This window comes from Ailuropoda melanoleuca, chromosome 5 (genome assembly GCF_002007445.2).
Source record: "Ailuropoda melanoleuca isolate Jingjing chromosome 5, ASM200744v2, whole genome shotgun sequence".
NCBI lineage: Eukaryota > Metazoa > Chordata > Mammalia > Carnivora > Ursidae > Ailuropoda > Ailuropoda melanoleuca.
This window is the reverse complement of record NC_048222.1, coordinates 59,067,724-59,082,318: the sequence shown is the minus strand read 5'-3', so window position 1 is coordinate 59,082,318 and position 14,595 is coordinate 59,067,724. Positions and strand designations below refer to the sequence as shown.

The window sequence follows — 14,595 nt, the reverse complement described above, 5'->3', positions numbered from 1 at the left end:
CACACTCCAGGTTGGCATGAAGACAAGTATTCAGACTTTGTCTTCAACCTGTATTCAATCTGAACTGTTTCCTGGGGATTACTAATGTTTTCCTAATTAATCAATCTACTGATTGATTACTGGATCTGATTTTGGAATAAAGGCCAATAGATTTCTACAGAAGGCAGCTTTCTCACCGAACTTTAAACAAAGTAGCAGGTACTGTATATTTCTCGTTTCAAAACTATGTATAGAAATGCAAAGAAAAATGTCACTTACATTAATCCATGGGAAAGTTGTCAGTTTGTTTATTCTGAGTCATTGGTCCCAACAGATTTCAGACTGTTGGTATCAGATGGTACTGTTAGACAAGATCAGAATTGCCAATGTCCATTTTGATAAATTCTCAGTTATCTTCTGCATCTTTATTGCTTCCTGTGAACTTCATCACTGACTTGATTTGATTTGATAGGTGGAACATCAAAACCAAGTTTTCACTGAGATTAATGATTAATCATATTAACTGTGATTCAACCTTTAATTTTTATAATGTATTCCTGGAACAGACTTTGAGATAGAGAATTGGGTGAAGGTTTGGGGAGGAATTCTTTATGAAAGCCAGGAGTGCGAATGGGGACAAGCTAACCTGCAATGTGGTTGTGCCTAAGACCTGAGTAGAACCTACAGATTGGTTGAGAGGAGGTAACTCTAAAGCTAGAACAGTCCTTCAGAGTTGTTTTAAATTGAGGGGAGGACTCAAGCCTTTGTATCAACACACAAACCAACCCCTGGCTACTAGCCACTGCCAGGAAGGAATATGACCTTAGGATAAGCAGTTCCTTGATGCTGAGAGCAATTACTAGTGAATGAGGCAACTGATGTTCACAGTCGCTGGGAGTTGAGTGCCCCACTGATGAAGGAATGCGGACAGAGCACCTCTTGCTCCTTAGGGAATTTCCTCCATGTGGGAATAACTATTCCAATATTTAGCTTATTCTTATTTCATGGGTTAGTGGTAAACACTATAGCCTCCACTACTAATATTGGTCTTAGAATGACAACTGATGCTCATCACTTACTTCCTCTAGCATCCTTTTGATATTCCCCTCTCCTAGTTTAAATGACTTGCCTGGTATGTGCACCAAGATCCTGAGCCACAGGTTAACATGCCCTTTTGAAGCTATGGCTGTTGCCTTATTCATTTACTATTAAATTTAAGCATGGAAGCACCAAGAGGTACCCCAGTATCACCTGTGTACCAGATATAGTCTTACCTAGCACCTCCTGAGGATAAAAGAAAAGTATCCCTTCCAACCTCATGACTCTTTCTTTGCCTGCTGGTTTTTCATACAAACGACTGAGTGGTAGTCAGAGCTTAAATTTCAAAGAGACTTTATCAAATTCCCCAGTGGAAATAATGGCCATCTAGAGCCAGTTCCTCTAGATGCATAAAGCCTAAAATGTTACAGGGGTGGAACACTACCCCAAATAGATCACTGGGGGTGATATTCAGTGTGGCCACCCCTACTCGCAGATGCTGGTTCCCAAATCCATGAATCCTGACTGTTGAGGCCAACCCACTTAATTTATGGTGATTACCACATCCTGGAGGATGGTGCCCAATGCCCTTATTATCATCTCTAGACTGAAGCCTGAGCAATGTTTTTCAGAAGTTATTTCAGGGACCTCTCAGGTCAGGAGTTTCTGGGTAGCTGCAGTATGTGAAGCTTCACTGTAGGTCCTATGATCATTTGGCCACTTCCAGACTTCCTTTGCTATAAAATAGGCCCTTTGGTATGAGGTGGTATCTTGAGGGATCCTGTGTCTGTGTTTCTAGTACTTAGTAAGTCCTTGGAAGTTGTGCTGGCTAAGGTCCTGAGGACAGAAAAGACAAAACTCTATCCTGAATCCAGTCCGTTTCAGTCAAGATGAATCTATGCTCCTTTCAGGGTAGAGAGTGCCCAATCTAGTCAGCTTGTCGTCAAAGGGTTGGTTGGTCTCCTCAAAGAATTGTGCCATACTGGTGAGGCTGGCTTGATCTTTGTTGGTAGTTTGAGCCATTCAGTAGTGGCTATAACTAGATTAGTCTTGATGAGTTGTAGCCTATGCTATTAAGCCCATCATAAGCTTCATTCCTGCCTCCATTGCTGCTCATGAGCCCATCAGGCTAGCAATGGAGTGACCCATTTTGTCTCCTCTGGTGTTTTGTGATTTTTTTGTAGTGGATGCCTTCTGGTGTGAGTTAACATGTGATACAAAGATCCTCACATGTTGTATCTGCTCCCATTTGTCCATCCACATGCTTGTTCCCTAGACCTTTATGATTTTGATCTTTCAACATTTCTCTTTCAAGGCCTCTAACCAACTATCCAGTCCATTTGCTGCTGACTGAAATTTTGGACATTCTTATTTTGGGCCATTTTTTTGGTCCACAGAATAGAGGACCGTTGATGTTACCATCTTGAGAAGCATCTAATAGCATAGCAGAAAAGCTGCTTTTTTTACTGCCATAGGCAGTAAACTCCTTGACATTGGTCTTGGCAGTGATTTTTTTTTTTTTTTTGATTTGGAAACAAAAGCCAAAATAAACAAATGGGACTACATCAAACTATAAAGCTTCTGGAAATCAAAGAAAACCATCAACAAAATAAAAAGGCAACTTACCAATGGGAGAAAATATTTGTACATCATAAGGGGTTAATATCCAAAATACATAAAGAACCCATATAACTCAATAGCAGAAAGAAAGAAAGAAAGAAAGAAAGAAAGAAAGAAAGAAAGAAAGAAAGAAAGAAAGAAAACAAACCCGAAAAACAAACAATCTGGTTAAAAAATGGGCAGAGTATCTGAATAGATCTTTTTCCAAAGACGACATACAGATGGCTAAGAGGTACATAAAAAGGCGCTCAAAAACACTAGTCATCAGGGAAACACACATAAAAACTACAATGAGATATCACCTCACATTTGTTAGAATGGCTATTCTCAAAAACAAAAAACAAAATAAAATAAAAATCCCCATGAAATAACAAGTGTTGGTAAGGATGTGAAGAAAACAGAACCCTCATGCTCATGCATGCTTGGTAAGCATGTAAATTGGTGCAGTCACTATGGGAAACAATCTAGAAATTCCTCAAAAAACATTAATAATAGAACTACTATATCTATCAATTCTACTTACGGTTATTTTTCTGAATAAAATAATGCTATATTATAAAAATTTCTCTTCAAAATTAAAAGCATTTTTGGAGCACCTGGTGGCTCAGTTGGTTAAAGATCCAACTAACTCTTGGTTTTGGCTCAGGTTGTTATATCCTGGTTGTGGGATCCAGCCCCTTGTTGGGCTCCATGCTCAGTAAGGAGTCTGCTTCAGATTCTTTCTCCCTCTCCCTGCACCTCCTCCCGCACATGCCCCCCCCCCCAAATAAATAAATAAAAAACATTAGAGCATTTGTGACAAAGAATAGGAAACAAATGGTTATTTCAGATGTACATGTAGAATGGTCAGGTAAGTTACTTTTCTTGATATATGACTGACTAACCGATGGGATGGTCTACTCAATAAAATAAATTTATCAATTATGGTGGCATTGGCAGGAAAACACCCTCAGGTCACTGAAACTGTGAACAATAAGTCTATAAAGTCAAGAATTTACAACTGTCATGCTGGGTAGAGTGCATATATTTCCCAAGGAATATCTAGTTTCCATCCTGTCAATCATCTGCCATGTTTCTCACTTTGTTTTCCTTTCTTTGACAAATTAAACAACTGGGAACTCTTGCATTGCCAAGGGAGCTATTTGGGCTGGTAAGGGAGGGCATTTTTCTGGGAACTTGTTAAACATTTCCAGAAAGAAAACTACCTAATTTGACTACTATCAATACTGGCCTTGTGCCATAGTCATGTTTATTTATACTCTCCAGGCAAACAAAACAAACAAACAAACAAAACAGATTGTTCAAATGCTTGGAAACAAATGGTATGACTGATAAGCAGAAATTCTTCACTAAGTCATGGAACTATGAGAGCTATGTGTCTGGGAAAATGAATGCTAGTATAAGTTGGGTATAGAAGGAAGCAGACGAGGCCTGATAGAAAAGAGCTTTAATGAACTTTTTTTTTTAAGAGAGAAAGAAGAGTGCATGTGTGCAAGGGGGGAGGGGCAGAGGGAGGAGAGGGAGAGAATCTCAAGCAGGCTGCATGCCCAGTGCAGAGTCCTATCTCACAACTCTGAGATAATGACCTGAGCCGAAATTAAGAGTTATATGCTTAACTGACTGAGCCACCCAGGCACCCCAGTGCACTTCTGAAAAGAAATACTTTTTATCATTTTCGGCAAGGTAAAGCATCAAAAAATTTTATTTATAGCTTTATTATTTTTTTCTTAACTCTGAAAGACTAGTTGCTAATAAGACTATTTAAAAACTGAGGTAAAATTTAGATGAATTAAAATTTACCTTGCAGTGTATCTATGACTTTTGACAGCTGTATACAATCACGTATTTAAAAGTCAAAATCAAGATATACTGGGTGTTATACTCAACTAATGAATCATTAAACACTACAACAAAAACTAATGATGTCCTATATGTTTGCTAATTGAACATAATAATAATAAAAAAATCAAGATACAGATCATTTTAATCACCCAAAATTTCCTCCATGCCCATTAGCAGTTAACCCCTCCCCTGACCCCTAGGTTCCTAGCAATGACTGATCTCTTTTGGATCCCTATATGTTTTCCTTTTCTAGAATGTTACATAAATGGAATCATACAGGAATTTGTTCATGTTATTGCTTGGTTCAGCAGATCATTCCTTTTATTGCTGAGAAGTCTTTCACTGTATGAATGTATCACAGTTTATTCATTCAGTCACCAGGTGAAAGACATGTGAATTGTTTCAAGTTTTGAGTGATTATGAATAAAGTGGCCATAAATGTGCATGTGCAGACAAAGTTTTTATTTCATTTGGATAAGTACCTAGGTGTGAAAGTACTGGGCTGTACAGTAAGCGTACATGTAACTTTTTAAGGAGCTTCCAAACTCTTTTCCAAAATTGCTGTATCATTTTTGCATTCCCACCAAAAAATGTGTGAATATCCAGTTGCTTCTCATCCTCACCAGCACTTAATGTTGGCAATTTTCCCTTTTTCTTTAGCCACTGGAATAAGCAAGTGGTTTGCTAATAATGTTGAGCACATTTTCATGTGCTTACTTGTCATTTGTAGATACTCATTCATGATACACTGGTTCAGATTTTTTGTCCATTTAAAAAATTCTATTATTTTTAAGATTTGAGGCATCTTTTTATATACTGGGTACACACCCATTGTGAGAAATGAGATATGAAAATATTTTCTCTCAGTTTGTGCCTTGTTTGTTCTTTACAGTGTCTTTCAAAGAGCAGGAGTCCTCAATTTTGATGCAGTCCAATTCAGCAAGTTTTTCTTTTATGGGTCCTGCTTTTGGCATCATTTCTAACAAATCTTTTCCTATCTCAAGATTTCAAATACTTTCTCCAATATGGCCTCCTAGACTTTTGTGTTTTTAGATTTTATATTTACACCTATGAGGTACCTTTTGGCACTTCTTTAAAGCTTTTAATAAATTCCCTTTCACCTGCCTGTATGGCACCAAGCACGTCTTTATCCTTTCCTCTGCAGTAGAAGAGTCAGTGCCTAAGTCTCATCTTCCATTGGAGGGAAACTTGCCCTCTTTGGATTCTAAGTTACTTGGTTGCCTGAGGACATCTTACAGGGTCAAGAAAAATTATGATTTTGTATTTGATCCATCTTTTGCTTATTGTTGGGAGTGAGACTCCTGTCAGCTTTTTATGTTCTAGGTATAAGTACAATTCTATTGATGATTGTAATTATTTTTAACATCTTTATTGAAATATGACTCAAATACCATAAAATCCATCCATTTAAAATATGCAGCTTAGTTATTTTTAGTATACTCGTAGAGTTGTGCAATTAATACCACTATCTAAATTTCATCGGCCACAAAAGAAACTCCATATACATGAGCAGTCCCTTCACACCTTTCCCCTCCAGCCCTAAATAACCTCCAATATACTTTCTATTTCTATAGCTCTGTCTCTTCTGGACGTGTTATATACATGGAATTATATAGTATGTAGTATTTTGTAACTGGATTCTCTCACTTAACATGTTTTTTTTTAAGATTCATGTTGTAAAAGTATCAAAACTTTATTTCTTTATATGAATGAATAATACTCTGTTGTATAGATATATAATATTCATCAGCTGGTGGACATTTGTATTTTTCCACTTTTTGGTTATTACAAATAATGTTTCTATTATAATTTCTGTACAAGTTTTTTCATTTCCCTTGGCTATTTACCCAGGAGTGGAATTGCTGAGTATATAGCCACCCCATTTTTAACATTTTAAGGAAATTCCAAACTGCTTTCCAAAGTGGTTTTACCAGTTTTATTATTTTTTAATGTACATCGAGTATAGATGTTTAACATCATTATATTCTTTGGGCTCATAACCTATAGTCATCATTAGTCCATTGATGGATTAGTCTACCAATGAACTGAAACAGGTGAGGCTTTTTTTTTTTTTTTTTTTTTTTTTGCACAATCATGTAATAGTGCAGGTAAGAGATCATGAAAGCCTCAACTAAAGCAGTAACAGAAGGTCAATCTGGATTTTGGTGTTTTAACTAATTTATAAAACTTATAAATATATAACTCTTAAAAGTAGCCCAGTGCTTCTCCTACTTGTTATGTCCCAAGTCACCACTTGAGCTTTTCTAGAACATTTGCCTCATGTCTAAGCAACTGACATAATTATACCAGTCTGTTGAATGACTTTCTGAGTTTCTACTCCACATATTTCATAATATTCTTCTACCAGTAGGAAATGGTGGCCTTGGTATTCACACTTACTTATCACTCAACCATACTTGTCTCCCCAAAAGTCTCTCACTAAGATATAATAGAGTTACTTTGCTAACCTCTTTGCTCTTGATCTTTGCAAATTTCCATAGGCCTCTTACATAATTTTCATTTTTCTTAAATATAACAGTGCAGTTAAAAAGTTATGCAATCTTTTTTCTTTATAACATCTGTTTCAGAAATCGTTATAGCTCAAGTTTCTTCATGGCATAAATTGCCTTATTTTGATTTCCTCACTTCTTATGTCATTTCTTTTCCATGTCAATATGATTAAGGCTATATTTAGAAACAGCATTTTCAGACAACCTTTGCTTATCTAGCTGCAGTTTTTGTGAACATGCTTTCAGGTTTCAATTTCCATGCAGATGTAACCCTTTCTCTTCACAGCTTGCCTTTCCCATTCCCTTCCTCTACTTACACACATAATCCCAACAGATTCCATTTTTCTTTAGTGTTTTTAAGTCATAATAGTGTAATACTCTTATTTCTCATTGATACCTGCTTTCTTGTTTTTTATAAACTTGACTATGAGTCATACAATCTCAAAATATAGTTTAAATAAAATTTCTTTATTCTTTATGTGACTGACTTGAAGAATAATCAACTATTGTCAACCAGAAGGATCAGGGAAATAAGGAGCCTCCCACTGAGGTCCCAAAGGCCAGTGGTAATGGACCAAGACACAGGGGCCATATACATGTCAAAACAGATCTTGCTGGGCTATACTGGTATCTCCCAGCCAGTGCAGCCCAATAAGATTAGTTTTCACATGTATTTGTCCATTATACTGAGTTAATGATACAGCAGACTTGTGTGTGTGTGCATGTGTGCATGTGTGCATGTGTGTGTGTCTATTTTATATTTTATTGGCTGGGCTGCAGTCCTAGAAATGTGGCCAGAAGGAGAAGGAAAACAGGAAATGATGTACATACTATATAGTATTTTCTTCGTCATCAAAACAAACCCCCAAAAGTTAATTTTAGCTTTCTCTATATTGTTGTTCATTTTTTTTTTTTTGATGGTTGAGGTCATTCTTAAAAAGTATCTACTTATCTCTTTCCAAATAGTGATATAGAAAAGGAAATTACTTTTATGAGTTCCAATGGCTTTTGTTGTAAAGAATTTTAAAAAATTAGAATATTAGGGACTTTCTTACAGAAAGATCTAGTAAAAACACACTAATGACACACTTCATTTGTTATTAGCTCTTGGAAAGCTCCACTTCCACTTTGAGCTTTACAGTTAGGTCTGTTTCTAGTGTCAAGTTATGAGTAAAACTGCTTAAGAAAAAAAGCCACTGTCAGAACCTGCTTTATGGGTTGGTGGGATAATAGAGCCGCTTTACAATATGAGATAGGGAAGACCAAAAGGCACACACTTATCCCCTCCCCAAATTCAGGCTTTATTACATCATAGTATCTTAGTTCCCCACTGTTCACTCCTTCTTTTTGCTTGGTGGCTGAAGACTCTTTTGAAATCTTAATTTTTATCATCAAGAGGCAGTATGGACCAATCTTTAAGAATTTTATCCTTCGATAAAATGTACTTCTCATTCTAGCTAGATTCTGCAATGATGGAGCAGAGAACAATGAGGGGAATATGTCTTGAGTACTAAAGGTTGTTAGGAGAATATAGGCTTTATACACACACACACACACACACACACACATACACACACACACACAGAGTCATTATTCTTAAAGATGGTTTCCAAAATTGTATGTTTCAAGCCCCACAAGACATGGATCCTCCCCCATCAAGGGTAGCAGTGATTCTCAAAATTTCTCAAATGTACATATGCACCACTTGGACATTTTGTTAAAAGACAGATTTTCATTCATTAGATCTGAGGTGGACACAAGATTCTAGATTTCTAACAGGTTGGCACCAATAAGGTAATTATTGGTATTATAAGGTATTATAAAGTAATAAGGACAGAGAATATTCTGAGTAGAGATAAAATTAAACACAGCATTGGACCCTCTCGTTCTCTGCTGTGTCATATCAACACTTCCATCACACTTACCCTGGCCAAAAATCCCTTAGTTGACATGTAGCTATAGGACTTGATCCTGAATTTTCGCATGCATTGTGATGTCAGGGCATACTCAACACAGTTGGGGGCTGGAAATGTAATCAGATAGTCATGGGACTGTTTGGGGGGACTGATCCCATTGCCTTTGATTGAAGTTGCATAAGATTTCCTGTTTCCAAGTCAGACCCTCTGGAGACACAATGGAAAATGGGCTCAGTGAGGGTATTCTAGTGCCTCTATGGGAGACACTCCATTACCTGACCTTCTGATGATGATAAGACCCTTGTGAGGTCAGAATCACATTTATCAAACACCAACTGAATGTTTGCTATTTGATACCAGATAGTCCAAAGTTCCACAAACGGTTGCACTAAGAGAACCCCTTAGAGACTTGCTAATCCAACTCTCTCTACTCAACAATTTAGAAATCTGAGATCCAGAGGTATTGAGGGATTTGTGAAGATAACATAGCTGGTTAGGAGCAGCTTCATTCTTCTTGAAACCATGCTGTCCTCAAAAGGAGAGAGAATATGCTTTATGCATGAAAAGACTGCTACCATCCAAGGTAATCTGTAATATGCAAAATATGTGTGTTTGTGCTATCTGAATGGGAGATGTCATAAGGACGGGGGTGGCTAAGCAGGTTTTAAAGGACACGTGGCACTGAAGCTGGACTTCAAAGGAAGGATGAAGCAGACGCAAGTTCAACTTTCCAATAAGGAAGCCAACATTAAAAGGGATACTACTCAATGGTCGCCATGGAACCCAGGGGTTGGTAATCATAATGAGAGGTAGAGAGATTTTTTGAGAGACAGTCAAGCAAGGAATGTCTGGGATCTGGAAAACTGAGACACTGATTAACTGATCCCAGATGTAGAAGCAGAAGGTCCAGACAGGTCCGGAGGTCCTGAAGTGAACCTATTTTTAGAGACCAGGATTTTGGTTAAGGAATTAAATCCCTAGGAAGACTGTTGGTGTAAATAGGATCTAGAAAACAAAACAAAAGGGTACTAGAAAGTAAACAAAGGCAGGGATTTAGGCATAAGGGAATAAGGTATACCGGAATTGGGATATGAAGAGTGAAATTAATTTCAAGGAATCAAACAAAACAGTATCAGAGGTGTTGGTACTCAGGTATACATGGTCAGAGCAGAGCATAGCTGATGTAACACTTCTCTCCTAGGCTAAGGACTTGAGAATTCCCCTTGATCAAGAACAGATTTGTCTATGGGTAGAAACAGATGTTGGGGAAACAGATTTGGATTGTTAGGGAAATGGAATGTAGGATTGAAGCATTTCACAGGGATTATCAACAGGGATAAGCTTCTCTCTCTGAGGGTCAGGTATGTTAACATGTGATAGTGTGCCAATACTGACAAAGGTATTACAATAGTAAAACTAGGGAGATACAGCCAAGGACTCTGGAGCCAAGTCATTTTGCTGTTTCCATACATAGGGATGATGTGTTTGCTTGTGAAGAGATCACTGGGACTGGAGGTAAATCTGTATTTACCTGTACACTGTATTGTGGACCAAGTCAAGGCACTTACTTGCACTCCTCGAGCCAAATTGGGGCAAAATGGGGCAGGTAGACTGCCTTGGCTCATGTTAAATTTTTTAGGGTACAGTTTAAAAATTTTTTAATTCAAAATAATTACAGATTTACAAAAGAGTTACAAAAATAGTACAAAGAATGACCATATACACTGTATACCCTTCAACAAGGTTCCCCAAATTTTTTTTCTAAATTACATTTGCTCTAATTCTCTATGTGTATTTAACTTTTTTTCCTGAACCATTTGAGAGTAGGTTAAAGACATGATGTCCCTTTACCCCCAAATACTTCAGTTTGTATTTCCTTAAAACAAGGACATTTTCTTACATAAAAACAGTTCTAAAAATCAGGAAATTAATAATCTAGAGAAATACAAATTTTGCCAATTATCCTAGAATGACATTTAGAGAAAAAGATTTTTTTTTCTTTTTTGTTCTGGTATAAGATCTAATCCAAGATCTTACAATACAGTGAGCTGTCAAGTTTTGTCTCTTTTAATCTGGACTGTTCCTCAGTCTTTGTCTTTCATGACTTTTCCATTTTTTTGAAGAGTACAGGCCAGTTATTTTGTCCCTTTTTGGGTTTTTGATGTCTCTTCATGGGTTAAATCAGGCTATCCATTGTTGAGAGGAATAATGCTGATTTCATCTTGTGTTGTCAGAATCAAAATCAATGATGTATAGGAAAGTCTTTTGGTAAATGTAAAATCCCGTCCTAAGCCTAGGGTTGAGGATTAAAAGGATTATTACTCCTTTCAATCCATTATCGCTTCTCTGCTTTTGCCTTCTACAATATGTACTATGTCCACTGAAAAGTAGTACCAGGATGAAATGCCTTCCTTAGGTACAGTAATGTAGCTGGAGGACATAAGTAAATCCTATATTATGTTCACTATGAGAGAAACTTTAAAACATTGGCATTAGAATAAGCTAGGGTACTCTGATCCTTCTCTGGATCCTTCCCTATTTCTTTTCACACAGGCATTTCAAATTATTATAAAATCCTTACACATTTAATCCATTTTGGATGTTTGCTTCCCAGAGGACCGGGACTAATAGAGGGAACTACGGCTCCCTTGGAGTCATGGGAAGAACAAGAGGAAAAAAATATATTCATCACTGCCTGAAAAGCAGGGCCCAATACTGAAACAGGCAAGTTGTCTGGCAAAAACAAAACAAAACTTATAAGTACCTCTCCCTGCACCAGTCTGAATCATCAGGCTTTGAAACCAGTCAAAGGTCCCCAATCATTTGCATTACAGAGACAGCAGAGAATGTCAACTCCATCCAGGAGTGAAAAACCAATTGGGTCAGGAATAGAGCGCTAGAACAGAAGCCTCAGGAAAGGAAAGGAAAATGGAAGACACATAATGTAGAACCAGTAATTTACCATAGTAAGTGTCCCCTTAAGCAAGAAGAGTGAGGTTTATTGGGGCGCCTGGGTGGCACAGCGGTTAGGCGTCTGCCTTCGGCTCAGGGCGTGATCCCAGCATTATGGGATCGAGCCCCACATCAGGCTCCTCTGCTGTGAGCCTGCTTCTTCCTCTCCCACTCCCCCTGCTTGTGTTCCCTCTCTCACTGGCTGTCTCTATCTCTGTCAAATAAATAAATAAAATCTTTGAAAAAAAAAAAAAGAAGAGTGAGGTTTATTGATTTTATATTAGTTGATTCTAAGAACAATGATTAAGAATGAGAGGAAAACACCCACTCCCCTGAAGGAGATTCTAATAGGGCTTCTAACATTTTCAGCTCTTAAATGAGCATGGGTAATGATCCCTCATATTTCCTTTTCACAGTGTCATGTGAAACAACTAGGAGACCAGCCTGCCTGGAGTTGTAGCCTATCACAGCAGTTTTCTGTAGCAAAGATCATATCTGATGTGCGAAAGGTACATCAGCTTTTCAGAGGTGGAAGAGCCAACCTTCCCCAGGGCTTCCCTTTGGCTTGAATCTTTGGTGATACTTGGAAGGCAGGTGCTGGTCTCAGAATCACCCACAGACTGACTTGCACAGCCTCAGGGGACAGCCCTGGCAGCCTTTATCTGGAGTCAAAATGCCTCCAGCAATCCCCAAAGTACTGAATGATCTCTGAGGGAACCAGGGGGTGCGAAAGAGGGAACATTTGACTTGTGTCTGCATTTACTACAAACAAAAGGATGGCATGTTCAGTTATGAAGACCTCAAAGAAACATCTTCATTGGTCTAATTTAAAAATATACCAGCTGGGCAGATAAATCATTATGTAAACCGCATCACTGCTATCAGAATATTTTAAGGAAATGAGGAAAGATTAGGTATGTTTCTATTCATGAATTCTCTCCTTCCTACACACACGCACACACACACACACACACACACGCGCTGAATTTGCTATAATTAGTTTTGTTCTCTGCAGAAAGCTTCATTTATTGGGGATGCCATTAAACAAGTGAAATACAAATTACAAGTGACATTGATATGATCATAATCATTCCTTCCTGGCTGCCAGAGAGATTTTCTGAGAGGAACCTGCATTTCTACAGATGGCATGAAAAAAAAAATGAGGCCTGCAGAACACACCATTATTCCTGCGAGGCCCTCAGTTCATTAGTTGAAGCAGCCAAGTCTTCAAGAGCCGCCACTGATCAGCAAATAGGAAATGAGCAAGAGTATAAATTCCCAGCAAACCAAATCATTAACATTTGCCGCCTGCATCCTGGAAACACAGTAAATCAAATGTGTCATCATTTATCAAGACAAAATATCATTACTAATTGGGATTAATTTGCTGCTGTGGGATTGCTGACCTTTGCTGAAAGAAAATAAAACTGCTCGTTAGCTGTCTTCATTGAATTTTCCTTGAAGGAAGGAGAGGGGAAAAGGCAGTCTGCTTTGGGGAGGAGGGAAGAGTAGATGGGGTATTCTTATTTTCCAAATAGTTACACATTCCAAAGTTACAAAGCAACAATGAGGACCTGCTGATATGCTATTGCCAATCGATGATTCAGGATTTTTGACATGTGCTCAGAGATCACGGTGTCTCCGGCGGTCGCTGTCTGTGATTTAGCACTGTCTTGGGAAAGAATAATTAGAAAAATTGCCAGGGTGGAATTATATATGGTTTCATTTACAAATAAGAAAAGGCGAGCGCAGTTGCAAGGGAGCAGCCTAGGGCTTATCTGTGTGCACTAATATTAGAGGGGGTTCAACAGAAACAACACATATGTCTGAGCATCCCCACTGACCTTGCATGTGGCTGCAGCCTCTGTGGAACCACTGACTTCATAATGGCGGGGGAGATCTTTTACAGTGGTAGCTACCCGTATTTTTTCAAGACTGATGAATGTGGGTACTCTGCAAGGTGGCTATAAATGTCTGAGGCAGGGTTCTTGTCTTTTAGCCCCTGGAAAAACCGGGGATCTTGAGAATTCAACTGTGAACTCGAACAAGTTAACCGCCACTGACCTTTTGAGTTTTTAAAACATTAAAATATTATTTATCTTGATTACTGAGGTTTTTGGTGCCCCTTAAATTTTGCACCCTAAGCAAGGGGCTTACTCACCTGACCCTAGCAATGCCAAGCATTGTTTAAGGTTAAGTGATTTACTGATTACCACAACTAATGAAAAACTGAAGGTGAGTAACCTCCCAAGGTAACAAACCTGGCAAGCAGTGGAGCCAAATTTCAAACCCAGAGCACTGATGCCCCAGCCAGCATCCAGGATCTTAACACTTCTATGCTTCACTACGGCCGGTGAACTAGAGAGGGTCAGGAACTGGACCATGTCACCAAGCACTGTCTGATGTCATGGGAAGTTCACACACACACACACACACACACATATGCAGACACACGCGCGTGCACATGCACACACACACACACACCCCTGAAACAATTAAATGCCAGGCAGTGACTAGTTAAGTGAAATAATGTATGGATGAAACAATATATGATATAAGGATATTGGAGACTTAAAAAAATGAAATCCTAAATGCTTTACTTAAGACTTATATTGAGTACTGCATTAACATATCTGCAAGTCAGTGCCAGCTGCTTGCTAAGACATGTCAAGCATGAAGTTCTGGATCAGAGGAGGAAAGGAAATTGGGCTAAGCAT

General features: G+C 38.3%; 1 pseudogene; it reads right to left on the bottom strand.

The window, feature by feature from the left end:
- LOC100470187 overlaps positions 1–14,262 on the bottom strand; it is a 163,985-nt pseudogene extending 149,723 nt beyond the window's left edge.
- Between the last annotated feature and the right edge of the window lie 333 nt (positions 14,263–14,595).